A 21,575-nucleotide genomic window follows, 5' to 3' on the forward strand; every position below is an offset into this window, starting at 1 on the left:
ATATTGAAAAAGCAAAGCATCTACAGGTGCTGGTGATTAAGAATCCTCACAGGTATTGGACACATAAAACCAAAATGTCAAATTTGGGTAGCCAAACATAGGCTTCCATATTTTTATTTAGTACATAAATAGTTGTGGATGAGTCTTCAGAAGAGCTGGAATCACACATATTCTGCAGAGGCTGGCAGGACCAGAAGGTTTACATTTTATTTGAAAAGCCTTCTTATTTGTTTAGACATGTGAATCCAGCTTCTTAATTTTATGAACTCTGTTTTAAAGACCAGCTTGAAATTATTTAAATGTAGTGAGGTCTAATGAAGAGGTCTGCACTTATGACTTTTGACTCCCTACTGAAATGAGACTTGATTGGAAAGACATGTATGTAAACATCCTGTTTACCTTACTGGAAGCTCCAGCTATAGTGGATGGGAAAGAAACCCTCCTAGCTTACCATTTTGCAGCTTTCTCTTAAGCATATATTACTTCATGCTCTCAAAAAGAAAAAGTTGATCTAAACAGGCCACTGTTTTAATCCATCATGTGGTAATCCTTGTCTTCCTACAATTCATCTCAGTACTAGAATTGAAGTGCTTCTTTTATTGCTGAAGCACCTGTGTTTCCAGATCATTAGATTCTTGATTGTTTAAAGCCACTCTGAGTCTCTCACAGTGCCAAAAATCAAGCATGCCATTGCACTGTGTGAACAATTTGACACTGCTCAGATCACGTACAGCTGCTTCTTTTTCATATGTATGACACCAACTGACTTGTGTAATACCTCAGATCTCCTTTAGGCAGACAAAATATAGGGAGAAGACGGAAGAAAGCCCTACAAAGTGGTGACAGGCAAAGCAAAGGTGCCAAAAACAAGAAGTGTGCGACTGCTGGAGCAGATCCCTCCACTAGTTACTGTGATTAGAATTGTGTTTCGTTCCTTGAGAGTCTTCAGTCCATAATCCTGCTCCAAGGAAGGGACCGACACTGAATTCAGGACACCCTGCTTAGATCATTGCCCAGTTGAGTCTTGAAAACCTCCAGTGATGGAGATGGCACAACCTCTCTGGGCAAGCTTTTCTACTGCTTAATTATCTTTCCAGTGAAATTTTGTTTCCTAACACCCACTGAGAACCGCTCTGATTTCAGTTTATGAATGTTGTGTCTCATCCTCCATCTGCACGCCTTAGAAAACAGTATAGCTGCACCTCCTTAGTCCTCTCCCTTGGGTACCTGGGCAGCTCTTGGATGCTTCTGAAGTCATCCCTTCTCCCAGTTGAATCAGGCCCAGTCCTGCGGTCTCTCCTTGCAGAACAAGGACTCCAGCCCCACCATCTTTCCTGGCACCTCTGACCTTGCCTGTAGTTCTTTGGATCATCTTTCTCACCCATTTTTAGGATGACTGCAAGATTTTACTTGTCATCAAGGTTGACATGAAGCTTAGAGAAGATTTCTTCTGAAGATCTTTCTTTACTTCAGTTGCAGTAGTTCACCAGTTGTTTCATCATTCAGACAAGGCCTCAGCTCGAATCAGCAGCAATCTTCACTGCCATCCGACATTTAAGTTGTTCTTCTTAATACTGCTGTTATTTACTGCTGTTCAATAAGTACATAATACTCACAACATTAAAAATATGTCAGAGATTCCTTTCTGTGTGACTAGTCCTTGAGTTTTTTATCTTTCTTTGCACGTTCTTCAAGATTTGGTTTGTGTTGCTCTGATACTGCTATTGGGTAGGGATCTGGGCTGTGTTCCAATTTTAAAGCTATGGTCCCTGAGGAAGGTCCCCAAGTAGTGATATTTTTCCCTTGGTAGTGATATATTTCTAGCAGATATAAAACGTACCTTCATATCTTGATCTGTGTTGTATATGGGAGTAACTATTAACATAAAAGACTTACCTGAAAGGAACACTTGCAGACTCTTGCACAAGGGAACTTGTGGACTTAACACATTTGCAATGGATAGTAGGAGAAGGAGGACTTTCCCATGTATGATAATCATAAACACTGATGGGAAAACAAAAAATCTTAAAACTAGCTCTGAGCCCATAAGAACACACTTGTCTGAGTAAAGGTGAGTCTAGAAGGAGAGGAGGTAATACAGTCCCCTGTGAGTAATTTACAAGGTGTTGTATCTTTTAGTCTTTGGAAAACACAGCCTGAAGTTTCATGGGAAATGAGATTGTTAATCTAATTCTGAATCAACCTCCATGTGAAGAATAGTCAACTCACCAGGTATCACACTTGATCAGCAGTCTGTACTGGAAGGCCCCAGGAGACATCCACACAGTTTGAAGACTAATGTGATGTACTCAATGAAGGATCATTTTTCACGTGTGTGTGTTTGTAGGTGTGTTTGTAGGAATTTGTACTCATAAGCTATTTTGTGCAATATCAAGTTTCATTCTTTAAGATATTTGCCTTCCTTTAATATGAATTAAAAATTGCAGAGAACAGGTACCATTTGTTTTGTTTTGTTTTGTTTTGTTCCAGTCCTACAGTTTGTATAATTTCCATGCTTTCATTTATGATGGATATTTATTTATTTAAGGTGGATATGTATTTATTTATGGATATGTCTTCTCATGCTCTTTCTTTGTGAATTGAAAGAGGGCACACTCATACGACTGCTAGATAATTTTTTTTAGTGTAACATGCCCTTTCATGGCATATGCTTTTAATTTCCTTCTTCCTTTAGCACCACTAAGTGACATTTCTTTACCTTAAGGAATAAACTGCCTAACAGCTCCTGTTCCTCGCCTATCTATATCAAGTGAATTTTTATTGCTCCTTTGTATTGACTGCATTACTGCTGTTTTACATTAAGCTGACATTTCATCACATTTCTACAAGTTCTTTCCTCAAGCTTACTGCTACAAAACCTCTAACTAATTCATCCTAGTTCTCCTTTTTCTAGGCTCTTTTCGGATGCATGTATTTTCTGAAGGACTATGAATGCTCGTAGGCACAAGTGCAGAGTACCTTTGATATGAAAGCCAATTCCTGTCACGTACTGTTTTACTAACCCTCCAAATTAATCTTTTCTGACTTCCTTTTCAGTCTTACCACTCCTAAGCATGGCTCTTTCCTCTTCTGTAATCCCTTTCTTACAATACTTTAAAGGACTTGGCGTGTTGTGCATGATCTCTCATTTAGTAGACCCTATTCCTGATTTTTAGATGAATGGAGACTGAATGTTATTTTTTTCTGGTTTAGTATTGTTCTTCAAGCACCACCCAATTTGGAGTTTTACTGTATTTTCAACTGTAGTGGGGAAAAATAATGTGCACTAAAGTTTGCAGTTTGCCTGCAAAGAGGTGAACAAATATTACTACACCAATGAGGGAAGGATAAACTGAGGCATGGAGAGATGCTGAAACTATTCCATATATGGAATAAAATTCATATAATCTGAAGCACATAACAGTGATCTGTTTACATAATTAATTTTGGTTTAATTGCTGCAAGTATATTTCCAGTCACTGAAATCACAGGTGTAGCTCTTATCTTTCTCTATAGCACAGAAAAAACGCTGCAATCAATATATGGCTCTGACTGGACCTCCATTGTTGTTTAAATAAAATCAGAACAACGTAATGGCTACAGGTGGATAACAAGCATAACAGTGCAAGAGCGAACTGAGGCTTATGCAAGTAGACTTCTGCTGTTCTGTGGGCACAGGTTGGTTTGTAGGATTTTCTGTGGAGAAGAACAGGGAGTCTGAGACTACTCATTAAAGCCCAATGACATTAAATCAACTTTGTTCCAATTCCCCTTCAGCATTACTTCTGTTCTTCATGCTTGCCCTGCAGAGGTGCAGCTCAAAAACCAATGAGTAATATTTTGCAACGTCAAGTAACTTGTCAAAACTTCCCAAAGTTTTTTCTTCTCAGACCTTTCCTCTTTACTCACAACTCTTGACTGCATCATTGCCCATGTTTTAGTGGCTCTTTGCTCTTTTTATGCTAAATTGAACTTTTAAATTTGAATATAACAAGCAAAACATTCTGTCTGTCCTCTCTGCTTAGGAAAAGTGATTACAACAAAATTAAAGCTCTGTCATGGTCAGGTGAATGGGTAGTTACATGGTATATTTTTTGGTTTCAAGCTTTAGGTTTTTAGGCATTGTCAGATGTAGTAGGTTAAGATGTAGAGCACCCCATGCGGTCAGCATTAGCAATTAGGAGAGTCAGAATTATGTCCCTGTCTCTGGCAAAGCTTGAGTGCTGGGTGGTTTTGTGACATCATGGGGTGGAGTCCCTTTCCCTTCTGGCCCAGGATGAGAGATAGTTTGGAAGCTAGAAGTGTGGTGCAGCTCCACTGGAACCTGTGTTGCAAGGGTGCCCAGGGTTAGGATGTGGCTTCTGATATGAAAACAAACTAATTAAATGCTGCCATTATGTTGTTCCACAAAACAGCTTCCCAGCCTAACATGGCTGGCAGATGTGTTTCTCTAGAACAAGTGAAGTGAATTTTTGGTTTGGAGGTAGTGTGAAGAAACTGATTCTTCTGCTATGTCCTGTAGGGGGAAGCTGTTATCTTTTGTTCTTTCCATAGGCTCTGGCACTTTAAAATAACATAGGCCTTAAGAAACTTGTTTGTTGTTCTGTTGGTTCTCCCAACACTGTTGCTGTTGTTTTAAGAATCTCGCTTGCCAGTCCAGATCTTGTCACTGTATTCCTCTTCAGCATCCTCTTTCCTCTGCCCCCATTCACCTCACCTTCTCCTCCATCTCTTCTTCCATTGTTTTTGGAGATGCCATTAGGCTGGACCAGCCACTCACTCCTTCTCAACCCTACAGAAACCTTGCTCAAAGTGAGACTCTGCTGTAACAATCTAATCTGGAATGTGATACTGGATTTCAACATTGCAATTGGATCATCTGCCTCGAAAGCTACACACTCTCCTGCCAGCTTGGAAGAGCAGATATTAACCTCTTCCTTTCAAAGCTGAGTCTAGTAAATATGGGATGTAGTTCCACCATGATTCAACTCGAAGCTGAAAGAAATGGCAGGAGCCCATGGAAAATATCCCATAGAATTAAGTGAAATTTAGTGTGAACTATTGACATAATATTTTTTATATTTCATTCTTCAAGCTGAAGATTTTTAATAGCAGAGAAAAAGAGAAAATTCTTTTTTGTCCCCTACAACAGGAAAGAGGTCACCTCCAGATTGTGTCCCAAACTCTGTCACCACTTTCCTTCTTTGACCTGGAATTATAATTCTCCTCTTTCTTCTTGAACACATTAACTACAGCATTTAGGAGAGACCATTTCTGTAATCATTCCGTCACTACCACACAGAATTATTTGGCAAACGACATTATTGTCCATCAGATTGAAAAGCCTTGTTTGGGAGCACCCATCCAAACCTTGCACATTCAATTTGACAGGACTTCTTCCCAAGAAGATTCCATGTGCTTGCAGGGTGCTCTAGTGCTCACAGTGCTTGATCAGCCTAGGCATTCATATGTCAACATAAAATAGATTGATGAAAGCTTTTAAAACTCATAAAATGCCCCACTTTCTTCTCATGCCATGGCAGCTCTCTTGATTCCACTTATAATTTGCTTCAGCAGCTGAACTCATGGACAGCTCTGCTTTTAAATTGCACTAGGTGTGGCCCATAGGTTGTCAGCTGCCCAGGGAAACAGCGCGCTGCTAAATATTTAGTATTTTCTTTTATCTTCTTCCTTTTTTTTTTTTTTTTTTTTTTTTTCCCTTAGGAGACAAATTTCTTACTCTTTCTTTTCTGGCTTCTTCACTGAGATGCAGTCCTCAGAGTCTGATGATCTGTCAAAAACTTCTTGAAGTATTTACGGTGGAGGTGAAAGTGGAAAAGTTGTTCCAGTTCATAACCACTCTTTCTTGGAACTGATTGCCTGGGTCCCCTCACCACTTCAAAGATAGATTCAATTTTAAAACTTGTTAGCAAAAACACTATTCACAATGCTACGGTTAAATTAATTCTTCCAAAAGGTATCCTGGCAAAATGTGCACCCCATGTTCAGCAGATGCTTTACTTAACACGGTTTAGTTTCCTGTATAATTCCCATCCTCCCCTTGCTTTTTATCTCACAGGTTTGCATGTGTACATGTTCTCTCTGTGATGTAGAAGAACATCTTCTTTAAAGATCATACTGCTTCTTTTTCTTCTCCTCTTCTTTATCAATAAATTCCAAAATGCTGAATTTTGTGTCAGACTTTGAAATTGATGATGTCAGGCCAAGTTCAAACTCAGAAATATGTGTGAGCATGTGATACTTTTAAGGAGGATTTGCCAAGTCATGACCATCGAAGCTGTGTTTTAGAGACCTAAAATTGAAATCTTGCCAAGGAAAACACCTTTAAGAGCTTTTATTACTGTCTGTTCCTAAAGGAGGAATGATGATTCCATGTATATTACCTCTAGGCCCTTCTACTCACCTTTTCTTTGCTCATTGCTGCCACATAGGTGGCATCTGTTTTTCAAATACGGACCAGATCAGACTAATAAATTCTGTTTCAAAGAAAGATTCTCTCAAAAATGCAGAAGTTTCGTACACAAAACAGGTATGGTTCTTCAGTAGCTATTATTTTTCTCACACTACAATATGCAATTTTTTTTAACGGCATGTAGAAAATAGGTGTGTTTCTGACCCACTACTGGGTAGCAACAGAGCTCTGCATTATGTATGAACCTCATTCCCACCCTGCTTACATTAGTCTTATACTTCTCTAAATTCACAGAATACAGCTATATAGAATTCTGTTATTTAAATATGCGGTGGCCACATGAAAAAGAACAAAATCTCATCACAATAAGAGAAGATACAAATTTATTTACCCCCTCCATTTCCCCCGCCCCCAGCTTTTAAACAGATCTTGATATAACACGTGCATCTTCAGTGAAGATGAGCTTCTGCCAAAATGTCTGTATTGCAAGGAGCTTCTGAGAAAAGGCAATGAGGTGAAGAATCTGGCAGCTTAGGCCTGTAGCACCTCTACAAGGTGGAAGCCTTGGACGTGGGGACTCCTGTATGACTTGCCTGTTGTGAAGCCTGAACCTCCACCAATCTCTGCTGAGGGACTCCTTGGTGCCTCTGTAGGCTTCTGGGTATCTGGTTCTTCTCAGGGTTGAGAAAGTCATGGTTCAACCAAGGACTTTTCTACTCAATCTGACAGCACCATTTCCTTCCAGAACAAAATTGGCATTGTTTCTAAATTACTCCTCTGCCTAGGTGTTTTCCTTCTCAGGACATTTCAAATTTTCTACTCTGTGCTCCAAAGCATAGTGCTTTTTCAGGATATTGAAGTTCCAGAATGGAAATCAAGATTGTTGAACAGTGACATGCAATGCCTTTGCAATAGCATTGACAGGAAAGCCAGGGAGTGAAGATACCCAGATCAAGTTTGAGGGGTCAAGAAAAAGCAAGGAAGATTTCTTAATGGTATTGGTGCTGTGCAAATCTGTGAATACATGCAGTGTTTATTCTTTCTGTCTATCAAATCGACACCACCCTAGTACATTTGGTTTGACTCAACTTCATGCACACTCTTCCTCTTCAGACAATATTTAGGAACTGCAAAAATTTTTAAAGTTTAGTGTTACTAACAGAATAAGACGATTGGGATGGGTTGGAAGTGCAAGTATATAAAGAATCAGTTATGCTTCTTGGGCTTTAGTTTTCAGGCAGGCGTGTGTTCTCTGTCCCCACTTTGAGTGGCCTAGACTCAAGCTGCCATCTACGTGGGTGCCCAGACACTGAGCCTCATCCCTCATCCCCTCCTCTCTGATTTTACAAGACTGATGTTGGCTCTCAGATTTCCAGTTACATAATATAGCTTGAGCCTCCTTGCCTGCCTTCACATCCTCCCCTTTCTCATGAAAAGATTCTGCAAAAGAACTTGCCATTCTCTCTGCTGCAGAGACAATCACTGCTCCTTGTTTTTTTTTTTCTCATTCTAGAAACCTCCATCATCTGCAATGCAGCCCATTCTGCTAGAACCTGCTACTCCTTGCAAATGGATGAAGCAAAGATTTATTATTGTCAGAACACGTGAAAATTAGAAAATGGACTAATGGAAACCATTAACGTCCTCCTCTCAACAATCAGACGAGTGGTAGATCAATGCACTATATTACTATACTGGAAATGATTTAAGATGATATAAGATGATATTAGATGGGAAGAAAGAAAGCAAGACAAGGACAAAACTCTACTATACCTATGAAAAAAATAAACCACTATATTTTAAGACATATTTCCTGTCTGGCATTTTGATATCTTTGAAGAGATTATTTTGAAAAACTACTCTGTATCCTTCCATAATACCATCTAACCTTGATGTGAAACAGACTGCCTCCTTACAAAGCAAATCTTAGTGCAAGCCTGTAACAATTAATAAATTTTAAGGGTAAAATAATAATAATAATAATAATAGCAACAACAATTATAATAATTTTCAGACCATAAATGTTAGTTTTTTAATACTAATGACTTTTGTTAGCAGCTTTTACATAACACTGTAGAAAGAAATTACTAAATATGATTGATATAACCGTTGCAGTACCCACACACATTCTACATGAATCTCAAAGGAAAACCTCAAAGAAGGAGAAAAAAACTATAAAGAAAAATAAAGAAATATAAAGCAAAAATGCTTTATATTAACCTGGCATCATACATAAAAATAATATAGTGTCTGTAAGTGAATGATGCTTAAGCTTTAGGGACTGAGTTTTTTATGTGGTCACATTGTTTGGAAAATATGAGAAGCCTTAAGATTCAAGAAATTTTACTTCTCAACTAAAACTTTGTGGACGTCAGTCCATTCATATTTTCAGGACTTAATCAAAATTCCTCCATAAATTCCTGTTGAATTGCTTTGTGTTGTTACCTGTGGGAACATTTATGAAGGCAGATGATGATTTGAACTATTACAAATCCCATAAATGAGAGGTCAGAAAGGTTGCATCATGACAGTTCAGTGAAGAAATGAAAACAAACTATAAATTATCTTCACCAGAAGGACAACATGTTCAGCCAGATGTCACAGGCTTTGTCTTTCAATTGCTCACAGCTCTCCAACACTCTATCACATTGCTTGGTTTTAATCACTTGTAATAGGTCACTGAGATCAGGAGAGTTCAGGACTCATGTGTACATACTTAACATGCCAAGCTATAGCTGGATAACTGAGGGAATTCTAATGAGTTGAATACATCGAAATACATTGATTAATTTGTTTGAATATTTTGTTCAAGTAACATCTAACAGAAAAAAATGTGAATATCAATGGTTCACTTAATTTGGAATGAGGTATTGATTAAGAGTGGTCAAAATAATCTTGTCTGCTAGTGTTTTTAGTGAATACAGAAAAAATAAAAGGTAGAAAATTTTAGAAGCTGTTTCTTTTTATTTGGTGAGTTTATAGAAAAACACAATGGGGAGAAAGGACCCTGTCTAAAGGATTCAATGTCACACCATTACGATGAGTATGGATTTATCATAATAAGGTTGAATGTATAAGTGCCTTCATTGCTGTTAAATCATACTTCAGTATAGCTAAGTGTGCCATTAAAATCATGTATTACTGACAGAGGCAATATTTATTTAATTTAATTTTATGGCACATATTTCAAGCAGGACAAGAAGAAATATAATCTGACCTTCCCCATGGCCAGGAAGTTTATTAGCATTGTCAAAGAGACTCAGAATCAAACTGTACCCAATAACACCAAAACCACTGGTATTATGGGATGTTTTATATTAAGAGAGGGTAGAAAAATGACAGAATTGGAGCTCTTTTCGTCCATGGAAAATGTGTAGAAATCAAGAACAGAGAGGACTTAAGAGGTGCAGCAGAGATCCTGGAATATGTGGCTCTCTCGTGGTCTGTAGAGGAGCCTAGTTCTGATTCAAGCTTCATGAACAAAAGCTTTGAAGAGAAATGATAAAAAAAATTTTAGAAAGTATGTACTGAAAAGGAGAGAAAGGTGTAATGAGTGTCTCAAGAGGTTAAAATCTTGCCTTTCATCTCCAGGTTTTTGGTTCAAATCCAGTTTAAAGGCAGTTGTGACAAAAAATATATTGCCATCTGATGTTGACTTCTACAAAATGGGATGGTGGTCCCTGTCAAGTTGGTGTCAGATAGGTACCACTGCAGCCATCATTAACCAGTCCATGCTTGCAGGCTGCCTTACAGAGAAATGCAAGACCCAAGTGATTTGAGTAAAGAAGAAGGCTTTTACAGTTGAGAGATGTTTCTCTTCTGGAGTTGGGGTACACTATCTCAGTGGGGTTGGGAAAACTTGCAGTGCTGCCTGTGCTTGTTATGATGAACAGATGATTTCTGAACAGATGATTTTCAGGACTGTCAAGCAGCACTAAGACAGCCCTGGCTTCTTGCTGTCAGACCCAGGTGTCTGAGTGTGCTTTATGTATATTTGTTGCCTTTTGGAAAAATGTAATTAATGGTTAATTTCAAAAAATACAACAAGATTACCCAGTCCTGATCGAAATACTGTAGGCAAAAATGAGAGATGAAGGAATATTACTGTGGGGAATGAGATCCAGAAGGAAAAACTATGGACAACTGCCAGTAACTTTCATAGAAGAACTAACTTAAAATCTGGAGGTTAAAAAGGACTGGCCTACTAGCAATTCAGTCAGGATTTACATTACAGTCATGCAAGATTTGGGCTTAAATTGTCAAGAAAAGACTTGCTGATGCTGGTTAGAGGAAGTGAAATAACAGTGTTGATTGTGTTTCACATCTTTAGTTAGACATGTGAGGACAGATCTGTAAAGGTATGCAGGTACCTGAGGAATCTGATAAGGGCCTTAAACCTCTCTAAAACTCACAAGGGCCAAAACTACAGAAATTATTTAGATGCTGACACTCACTTAAGATTCTTTAATTTTACTAGAGATAGATCCCAAAATATTTCCGAGGATCTGGGGCTATGCGTCTATCTGCATCTGCGGCCACCTAAACATCTTGCAGAACCTGGCCTTCACTGGATAATTTCTGCGTGCACATACCAATTTGCAGACCCAGATCCTACTCACATCTCTGGAATTAATTTTCTTTCTGAAAGCAAAGAATTCCACATGATTGTTTTCTCCTTTTGCATAGTACTGGAGCTAAACTCCATCTCTGAATCATTTCTTCATCTGCTTTCCCTCCTCCCTCTGTTTGCCTCTGCCCCACAAGGATTCGGGAGGGAGCAGAGTACAGTGCTCATGGTTGGCAGTGCCTTGCCCACAGGAGAGGACACGTGCTGTTCTTGCATCCCAAGCTGTACCACGTTCTCAGGAGCAGCAGGGTGCTGCTGAAGAAAAATGCCTTGGGAAAAGGGGCAGGCAGGGTCCTGGCAGAGCTTGCCTGATATCTTGGCTGGCCCCCAGGACCTTTGTGCTAGAGGGAGACAGAAGAGGTAAGTCTCTCTATGCTTCTTCTGCTCCTTCCTTGGTAAAGGAGAACCTGAATCCCTGCATTGAATCCCTGAACACCTTTTCCCTAAAATTGTGAACTGGAGGTCACAAAACAAACCAGAACAATTTGGGGGACTTAATCCAAATGAAAAGCACAGTGCTCAGCAGTCACAACTTTAAATGACAGCACACAAAAAAGGTGCTTTTAAGTTAGTAGAATAAAGGATTCTTTCAGCCATATTTCTGTGATTTACACTATCAAAATACCAACAAAATGCCTCCTCTTGTTCCTTTGATGTATACTGTGTTTATGAAGTTTACCATAGTCACACCAGAGAACCTCATTAAGAATAAGACCACCAAATTAGACTAATTATTAGTTCCACATTTTTTCTCATACATGTGTGTCTGTGTGATTAGGCACGTGTAAGTGCATACATATACCATATGTATATATCTGTTCATTGTACACACTAACAGAAAGAAATAATTCATTAAGTGCTACTGAGGTGCATAAGTTATTTGCTTTCTAGATATGAACAAATGGGTAAAAACCTGCCTGTAAGTCCAATACCTGTGAACTCAGACCTTCTGAAAATGCTGCAGGCAGAGAATCATAACTTTTTCATGGCTATGCTGAGTCTTGATATCAAGAGCTAGTGTAAACTTCCTTCTGTCTCCCTCAAGCAGAACACTTTTGGGTAAAACTGAATGACCTGTGTGCCTATAAGCTCCATCAGACACTGCAAAAGGCCAGCTTAGCACATTCTGAACATTTCATGTCCCTGTCCTCACTCTCTGCATATCTTAAACTTTGAAAGCTGATGCTAAGGCTTCCAGTGCTCCAGGCAAATCATCATATGTCTGTTCTCCACAGGCACCCAGACAAAACCAGAAACTCAGTCATGGTTTTCTTTGCTGTTCTTCCTGTTTTGCTGCCTTGTAGATAAAACAGTTTCTGCAGCTTCAGAAGTGATTTGATTCTGGGCAGTCCTTAAATATGGGGGGGGGTTGACCAAAGCAATCAAAAGAGGACTTAGAATAAAAATTAAGATAGTTTGAAAACTGAGATGAAAACCTATATACTGGTACAATGCCTTAGGGAGTTGGAGACAAGCACTTGAGGAATGTTTACTCACTCTGCTTTACTTTAAGGTCACTTCTGCTTTTCTTATCACTTTGAAAGTCCCTAGCAAGTTTCTTCCATGAAACTTCCATTCCCTTACTGAATACAGCTGTAGTTTTTTTTTTCCAGTTATCCCTCTGCCACTGGACAGGCCCTGAACAGTGCTGTCTGCTCATTCACTGATGTAGAGTATTTCTGCTCTGTTGTATTAGACCACTTGCTAGGCCAGGTGGCATATGATGCTTGCAGAATTAAGAGCTTAGCACTGAGCAGATAACACTATCAGAAAAAAAAAGACTCCTGTTTTCTTGCCCTGCTTCTTTGTCATAGATCCCGCTAGGCAAAAAAACCACCCTAAAACCAAGCACTCTTACTCTAGCTGAGGACCTTCAGTAAAAAAGCTGATGTTTTTAAAACTGTTATCTCTATCCAATGTCATTGACAAAGGCTGAGAGGAAATTAGGCAGATAGTGATTTACAGTGAAATCATCATTTCTTCCAATATCTGAAAGATACTGACTGAGATATCATCTGGCTAATTTCTTCCCTGCTAAACATAATAAATATATTGTTAATTACAGCATAGATGCAAACCCTGAGATTTATTAAGTTGAACAACTGAGTCATGCTATTCACTCACTATGTGGATCTGTGGACAGTTCTGTTTCTCTGATTATGAATCTGCTCACCAGGAGGCAATTGTTGGCTTTGCCTTACCTGGAAGTCTCAAAACGTGTGAGCTTTTTTGGTGCATGCTGGTTCAGTACAGCTGGTACAGAACAGATGGCACAAGAGAGTCCCTAGTCAAAGGATGCATATGTGCTCATTCCCAAAGTCAAATCTATGTTGTTATAAACCAAGGAGTTGCCAGGCAAAGCCGATGAACATGTCCACAAGGGGCCAAGAGAAACTAGAGTAGAGCTACTGACTAAGTTTGCCTTTTTTGCTGTGGCCTAAGGTATGCTGCAGTTTAATTGACTAAGCTGACTCATTAGAGGTTTGCTTTCAATTTTGCCACTTTTCAGTGGAGCTAAAGGTATCAAAATAACTAAGCACTGAGGGACAGCACAGTGGGCAGCTCTTAGCTCTTGGCTATTTTACAACATCTAGGAGCAAGCCTCTGGAGGAAGCTGATGGGAATGAAATTTGAAACATAGCTTGCAGAAAAGGTGATTTGCCGTACTTGCAAAGAAATACCTAAATACAGGCATTTCCTGTGTAAAAAGAACCAAAGACATTCAAAACTTAAAATTTACTCTACATGCAGAAACTCAGGTGACTGCATGTAACCGGGAAGCAGGTGCTAGTTTTAAGCAAACCTCAGGGCTTGTTCAACTGCTGCACATCTGGTCTTTAAAAGTCAGCACAGGTGTTTGCATTTTAATTGCACAAATCTCTCCTGCTGCCTCATGTTATATCCCAGAAAAGTCAGAAGTCAGCTCTGAGATAGCTGTACTATTAAGACAGGTGTTGCCAATTGATCACATGTTGGTCATGAAATAACAAGTTTAGAGCTGTGTATTGCCTCTGTTTACTCTTGTGGTTCTTCGTCATATTTCATTTCAGAAAGATATCCTTGTTAATTAATGATCTGCAATTTTATGATTCCTTTGACTTTATAAGGTGGGACAGCGTTTTGCCCTAGTGTGGCAGTATCTGCTGTGATCATTATCTTATTCCAAGGCCTGGCAAAATGATCATCTCTGATTTTTAGAGATGTGAAAATTCTTTGGCTGTGTTTTGATCACTTTATGGACTAAGCTGCAAAATGTGAGAGAAGGAGAAAAACACCTTTAAAAGGGCAATTTTTTTGATAGCATGTTCAGCAATCATAAAAGACAGGTGTTGTGATTTTTTTGCTTAAAATTATTAAACAATGTTAAAACTAATGAAAGATAGATACATTAAATACAATTCAGTGATGAGCAGTGAAGCTGATAATAGAACTAAAATGACCTGGATTAAGACTAAATCCTTTTGAACTATTACTAGGTACTTGGGAAGGAAAAGTGTCCATCCAGAGAATCATTTGGACAAGAAAAAAGCAGGTATTAATGGGGAATACAGAACCCAAACACATGAGGGCTAGAAATGAAAGGAAAGGTTGGTAGTTGTTTTAGTCAGAAGGAAACCTGCATGCTGCCAAACACTCTTACCTACGATACTAGGATAAGATTCAAAAAACCCTAAACAATTTATGGATTAAAAACACCCACAACAGTGACATAGGGATTTCCTGTTGATCTTTTAGTAAGGTGACTAGAGACTGAGGAGTTTTAAATCATCTAAATAGTGGGAGTGGATGTGGGGTATTTTTTTCTTTAACTTTCAGCTCCTTCGCTGGTGTTCTGATTGCAGCATATTTCTCATAGTATCCTGTGCAGGTGGCATACTTGGAATTGAGCCAATTTAATAACTGAAGGATTTAAGTCAGATTTAGTTGAGATAAAAATAAGGATAAATTAAGGTAGTTACATTTCCTTCCTGCTTTTATCTATGTGACACTTCACTACAGCAAAAATTATGGAGGAATGAGACATTTTCAGATGAGAATAAAATGCCCAAGAGATATAAACATTAGTGAGGAGGGAATATACTTTTAAAAGAATATACTTTAAAAATATGTATTCTCTTTTCAAACCTGTCCTCTCTGCTGAGAAGAAAGGCCAGGTGAAGGATAGGTTTCCTGTTGAATTTAGAGATGGCAGAATCATCTTGGAATAGTTAAAAAATGCCTCTTACAGGGGTGGAAGTCACCAAACATATGAAACTAAGAGGGAGTATGACAAAATCAGATGATGTTTGAAGACAAAGAAGCACATTTTATGGCTAGGAGAGTACGTGGGTAGGATGAGTAGCTATGTTTACATCAGAACTTTCATGCATCTGGAGAATGCCCGACAGGCACAGAGTAAAAAAAAAAAGGACCGCTTTAGCCATGGGGACCTCATTGTGAGGCTTTGAAAGCACAGCAGGCTTTTTGAAAAGGATAGAAGTTGGAGTCAGAACCAAATTTAGAACCAAATTTAGGTTATTCAGCACAGTTATCATTGCAGTGATAAATGTGAGAACCAAGTGAGCACAAATACAATGGAAGGTATTTAAATTTGGATGGGTCTGAAAACAAAAACTTGATGAGGTTCATAAATGTCAAATGAACAGATGGAGCTGAGAATTAAACCAGCAGGGAGATAAGGCAGAGATTGCTGAGCTCAGGGGTGGAAAACAGGAAACTCCAGTCGGTGGGTTACAGGGTGAGGATGAGGGACCAGGGACTGCCAAGATAAGAGCTGAGACAAAGGCGGATATGGATGGTCCTCAGGCTGCAAGGAAGTGCAGACGTCAGCATAATCAATTATGGGAAGAAAGACCCCTGCTTGCAAATCCTGGACCCAGAGAGAGGGGTCAGGAGCGGGGCATGTACAGGATCTAGCTCAGAGCCAGGGTGCAGGTGAGTTTCCCTGCAGATCTCTTTGGTGGTCTGCATGCAGGACCATGTCCTCACATCCCCAGGTTTTGTCATCAGCCTGGGGAGGTCCGTATGTCCCTGACAGGATGCTCCTGCCTTACACGCAACTGTTGCTGTAAGGTAGATTTATATATGGCCATGCTGCTGGCTCCTGGAAAATAAGGACCCTCTTGCTGGGCTGTGCTTGCATTCAGGGTCTCATGCAACACAGCTTTGTCCAACTCTCCCAGGGCCACCTTGTGCCAGAAGCTGGAGATTAAACAAAGAGACACATTTTTGTCCTGGTGAAATGAGCTCGTTTTTAAAAAGAAGTAGCAACTTTATTTCCTTTCAGGCCATGTGTTCCCTAACACCATGCCCATTGTGAGGGTCTCCTGAGATTCAGCTTTAGCTTTGTTCTGTCTACCGTAAAAACTTAGTGTAATGAGTGCATTTGCAATGCAACAAGCTGCTGATGTAGAATCTTCCCAAGCAATTGACATCTTCACTGTAAGGCTGAGCTGTCTCATAATCCTAATGAGCAGTCTGGTCTACCTTGATGATGCTTTCCAGTCACTGCTGCACAACAGAAGCATGCCAAAGGCGCAGATGACTATAGGGGGTGGACACCCGTAATTTCCCTTCATGTGAGTTGCAGCAAGTTTCAATGGGATGTTCAGTAGGCTGTGTGCACAAGTATGTGTTGACTCCTCCCACAGCATCATACATCAGGGTTTTGTCCATATGTTTATTTACTTTACAAGCAGAAACATACAATTTGTAGATCATATTTGTTGGTTGGTTGATTTATTTTTAGTCTGACTGACGATAGCACAAAAAAACCCCAAAACCCAAGACTGCTGTTCCAAAATTTCACCTCTAAAAGTGCCCCGCAAAATTAAAAGTAATCTTTCATCTTCATATTCATTTTTTTACCTTATTCTTGTTTCCTGTGTTACTACTACATTGTTTAAAAATAATGTGACTAAATAATAAGATGGTACTTTTTTTCTTTTGATTTTTTAACCAAGTTAAAGTATGCTGAGTAAGAGCATAGTTTTTTTCTGTCCTTGGACATTGTTTAGGAGAGAGTACTTACTTCTCAGGCAGCTTGTGAACTGCACTGTTGTGCTTCCTGTCTTGGAGAATGTGATATAATTTTATGTGCATCAAAACTCAGCAAGTAAGAAATTTGATACCATGCTGTTCCTTCACACAGTCACAATACTAAGGCATTACACTCAAAGCGATATATTTTCCTTTTTTCTTTTTTTTTTTTTAACCTGAAGTTGCAACTGTGACAAAGAACCTATCTTTTAAATCACACACACAAAGTATAGGCAAGTAAGAAGAAATGTAAACTGTGCTTAATAACTCCAACCAGTTTTGTCTTGACATGGACTATTTATGGCACATGCATACTTCTTTTAAGAAGTAATGTATTCTGCTTCTGTACCATTCTAGAATAATCACCATATATTGTGAAGAAAAAATTACTCTAAAATAAAAAAAAGTTCTATGACAATAATTTTTTTCAGCCAGGTAAAGGCATGTGCAGATACCCTTTCATGAAGGCTGCTCCAGAGTTTTTATTTCAACATAAACAGTCGTAGTCCAATATTTTACACTCCTTACACTTATTTAAAACTGAATCAAAATTCAAAATAAGTTTAGTCACCTATGGAGTCTGGCACAACAATAGAAGTACTGACTAACTTTTTTCCCACATATTATTAGCAGAGGGAATGTAGGTTAAGGAGTTTCATTATGAAAATATATTTTTTAATTTTTGACTGTCTGCTTTTTTTTCTTTCTTCTCAGTGAATGAAAGTTTTCACACAGCGCTGTGGCCCAGGGTGATATTTATTTAATAAATATTTTAAATTGTGAATTACGGACACACTGAATGAGCAAGTGGAGAATCCACACAGCAGGACAAATAAATTGGTTTAGTTTACTAAACTAGAGTCTGGTACCAGGACAGAAAAAGGAGCAATTTCTTGTCTATCTGTCTTTTACCATTAATCATGCATTTAAAACCATTAAAATTGGACAAAGGCAACAAATGTTTACAGACAGTTATGATGTTGGTCTTCACATTTAAGAGTACCACTTCCTTCAGTTATTTTGAATGTTTGTAGCAAAAGAATAAAGAAAAGATTATACTTTATATTATCAAACACAGAGTTTAATGGACTGAAATAATAGTGGTTTTTATTCCAACCTAGGTTTCAGAAGTTAATGTGTTAATGGGTTGATGAATCTTGGATGCTTCAATCAACACTAAATAAACCACATAAAATCACCGTTATTAAGCTTTAGAAGGCATATCCAAATGTGAAATTTAGCCAGGTTAATCAGTCTTCATACCCAGACATCTTCACATACAACACTAACAATGAGATTACAGAGGTAATTGCACATACATGTAAATACCTTCAACAGAGTTTCATGCTTTAGTTGCGAAGTATTGTGATCTTGCCTGAAAATATTACAGGATGATCTGAGAAACTGCTTTATTCAAGCAGAATTCAATTCATACTTTTATTGAATAAAATTCCAATTGTTTTTAATAAAGCAAGGATTTTGACTTTGAGACAAGTGCAATATAATTTTTCCCCAAAACTGCAAGGAAACCATGGCAGTACTCTGTGTTACTGAACTGTTTATCTTAATCAGAGAGGTTAAGAAGAAAGTACTGATAAGAGTGTTGGCCTCCTGAATTGTGAATCAAGACCTCCTCAGAGACTATTTGCATGGATGTATGAGCATAGGTTGAGCAGTAACTCAGTATGGAGTAACTCATCATCTCAAGATGGAGATGATGGGATCATTAAAATGGGAGCTTGACAGAGCTGTACAGTCCTACTTTGCTGTATTGCCCATGCCTTTCAATAGAATTGTGTTGTCATACTACATAACTTCTTACCTAGGTTTGATAAAGTGACCTTCTTGTGAGTTTTAACCACAACTGAAACTATGGGGTTGGCCAATTAACGAGAATTTTCCTCCCTGTGCAGTAAAATAACTGGTTTCCTAAATCTTTTCCCTCCTTTCTACTACCTAGTTTTCTGCATTCATTTTTAATTCCTTAACAGATAATTCCCAGTGAGGGCATATATAATGTAGAGACATAGATTTTTAAATAGCAGTATGAATTGTATGCACTGTGACTACTTCCACTGAAACTGTGCAGATGGAATGAGACTAAGTGTTTGCAGGATTGGAATAGTTATACCACCGGGTGTTCTCTAGAGAAGATTTTGTGGCTACATCCTCTTTTCTATTTTTTTTTCCTACTAGGCAGCATGGTAGAATTAAAAAAAAAAATCCCATCTCAGCTGCAAAACCAGCTTTAGGATATAATTCTTCCAATGGTTGACATCCTAATTAATTAAGAAGCATTCATCTTTCAAGTTACCTGTTTTCCCAGCTCTGAATTTCTTGTATGAATGCTTCACTTGGAAAGACAGAAAGTTCATAGAATCCTAAAATGTTCTCTGATTTAAAACTAAACAAAACAAATACCCAAAAAAACTAATTTCCTTAATTTTCTCATGGCCAGATTGATGCTTTTCTATAGAATTACATCCAGTCCAGAGAACAAACAACGCAACAGGCGTTTTTTTCCAACCATTCATATCTTCTATTGTCTGTAGATAAAATTTTCTCTTGTGCAATGAGTCTCTTTGGGACCTTACATTACTTTACATTTCATGTAGTACTTCTGGGGCGAGTGATCAAATAGCACAAAAGTCTTCAGCAACATTCTGATAATTTTCAAATTGTCCTAAAGAAATATTGCTCACACCAGGGAAAGAAGCTTCAATATTTACCCTTTGAGAAGTGAGAGTTTTATCTCCTGCTTCAAGAATGAGTGCTGTGTCATCATGATGGATAGAGACACCACTTCTCTCCAGTATCCATGGGTGTTTTACACTCATTTTGGTTTCAGTGCTTTAGTTGCTCTCAATTTTGGCTCCTGGATCATGTTTTGTCTCAGATTACCACAGGAACCTACGCATTTTAAGTGAGCATCTCCAGTTAACCAAAAAGACTGAACTTGTAAATGTGAAATCTTTCCTGTGATGGTGGGACACAGATGGACTTACCACATTCAGCAGTGACCATGTGGTATAACACAGAGGCTTTAGATGCAAGAATGAACATTAGACATTAGCAGTATCACAGCGTAACAGAATCCTTACTGTTGGAAGGGATCTTTGGAAATTGTTTAGTTCAACCCCACTGCTACAGCGGATTCACCTAGAGCAGTGCTCTTTGATGGCCCCTGGTATGGGTACTGATTGCCAGGGGAGATGTTCCTTTCTAGTACCCCTCCAGAGCTGACCCTGACCCAGACATTAGCACTCTTACAGAATGACTTACAAGGCAGGTGAAAGTGGGTCATGGGTACTACATGATTCGTGAGATCTTGCTAGAAACCATTCAGTCACGTAGGATCAAGACTGTGATACCTGTCGAGCCCTGGTTTTCAATCACACACTAATATGTTTAAATGGAGAATTCAGAGGATGAGTTGAGCTAGCTCTAATATTCCTCAACGCAATCAGTGCCTGTACATTGGACAAAAATCAAACAGGACAATCTGAACTTCTCTTTGCTGAAGTTACAGAGGTCAACTACATGCTGTCAGGTGAAGTGCAACATAAGAATTAAATACAGCAACAATTTGGGAAAAACTTTCCCAGGAAGACATATGATTGCAGGAATTTTATGAATGGCTAAACTAAGAAATGTGTCAGGTGGATGTTTGTTATAAAATATTTTCTTGTTTCTACTTAGTCTTATAAAGCTGGTCAGTCCTACACTTGCCTTCCAAGCTCATGTTGTATTATGGACCTACAGACGTAATGAACATGGCTAGCTAGTTAGGGAGACAGATGGAGCACAGGCCTTTTTTTGTTCCTTTTTTTTTCTTTTAATCAAGAAAACAGGTATACAAACTAAGTGTTCAAATTACCATGACCAACTCATGTATGCTATTTGCATGACTTGATAAGGCTTTTGCACATTTCAGGAAATTCATTTGCCTTTCGAAATGGAGGCTGCAGTGTTCAAATAGAGTGCTTACCCTTCAACTCAGTGGGTGCTTGATGGAGCTGAACAGCTGCACCAACTTGAAAAGAGTTGCTATTGTGCATTGCACATTATGGTCCTGAAAGCAAGAACTGACTGCTGCCAACCCACATGGCTGTCCACATTCACTGCTAGTAAGTACTCTCCAGCTAAAAAACTGATTCTTCTGAGTATTTTCCCTTGGCTTGCTTTCCCCCATGGCGATAAATCTCTATGGACAAGCCTTTTCTCCTGCAGTTACCACCCTGGAGATAGGAGGAATGTAAGGGATGCTGTTACAGGTGATATAGATGGAAGAAAAAGTGCTGATCTCTAATACTTTGTCACTAACTGGACGCCTTTCCACTGGCTGTATAATTGTGATGACACCTCTGTCTAGCAGCATTAAATACTTGCTATTTAGTCCACACTACAGTACATCGAGAAAGAGAAGGACATTGTATTGCAGTGGTTGACTCATTTTGAGCGCCAAGTGCAATAGTG

Source organism: Neopelma chrysocephalum, unplaced genomic scaffold (assembly GCF_003984885.1).
Source record: "Neopelma chrysocephalum unplaced genomic scaffold, ASM398488v2 Primary Assembly neopelma1_96921, whole genome shotgun sequence".
Lineage (NCBI taxonomy): Eukaryota > Metazoa > Chordata > Aves > Passeriformes > Pipridae > Neopelma > Neopelma chrysocephalum.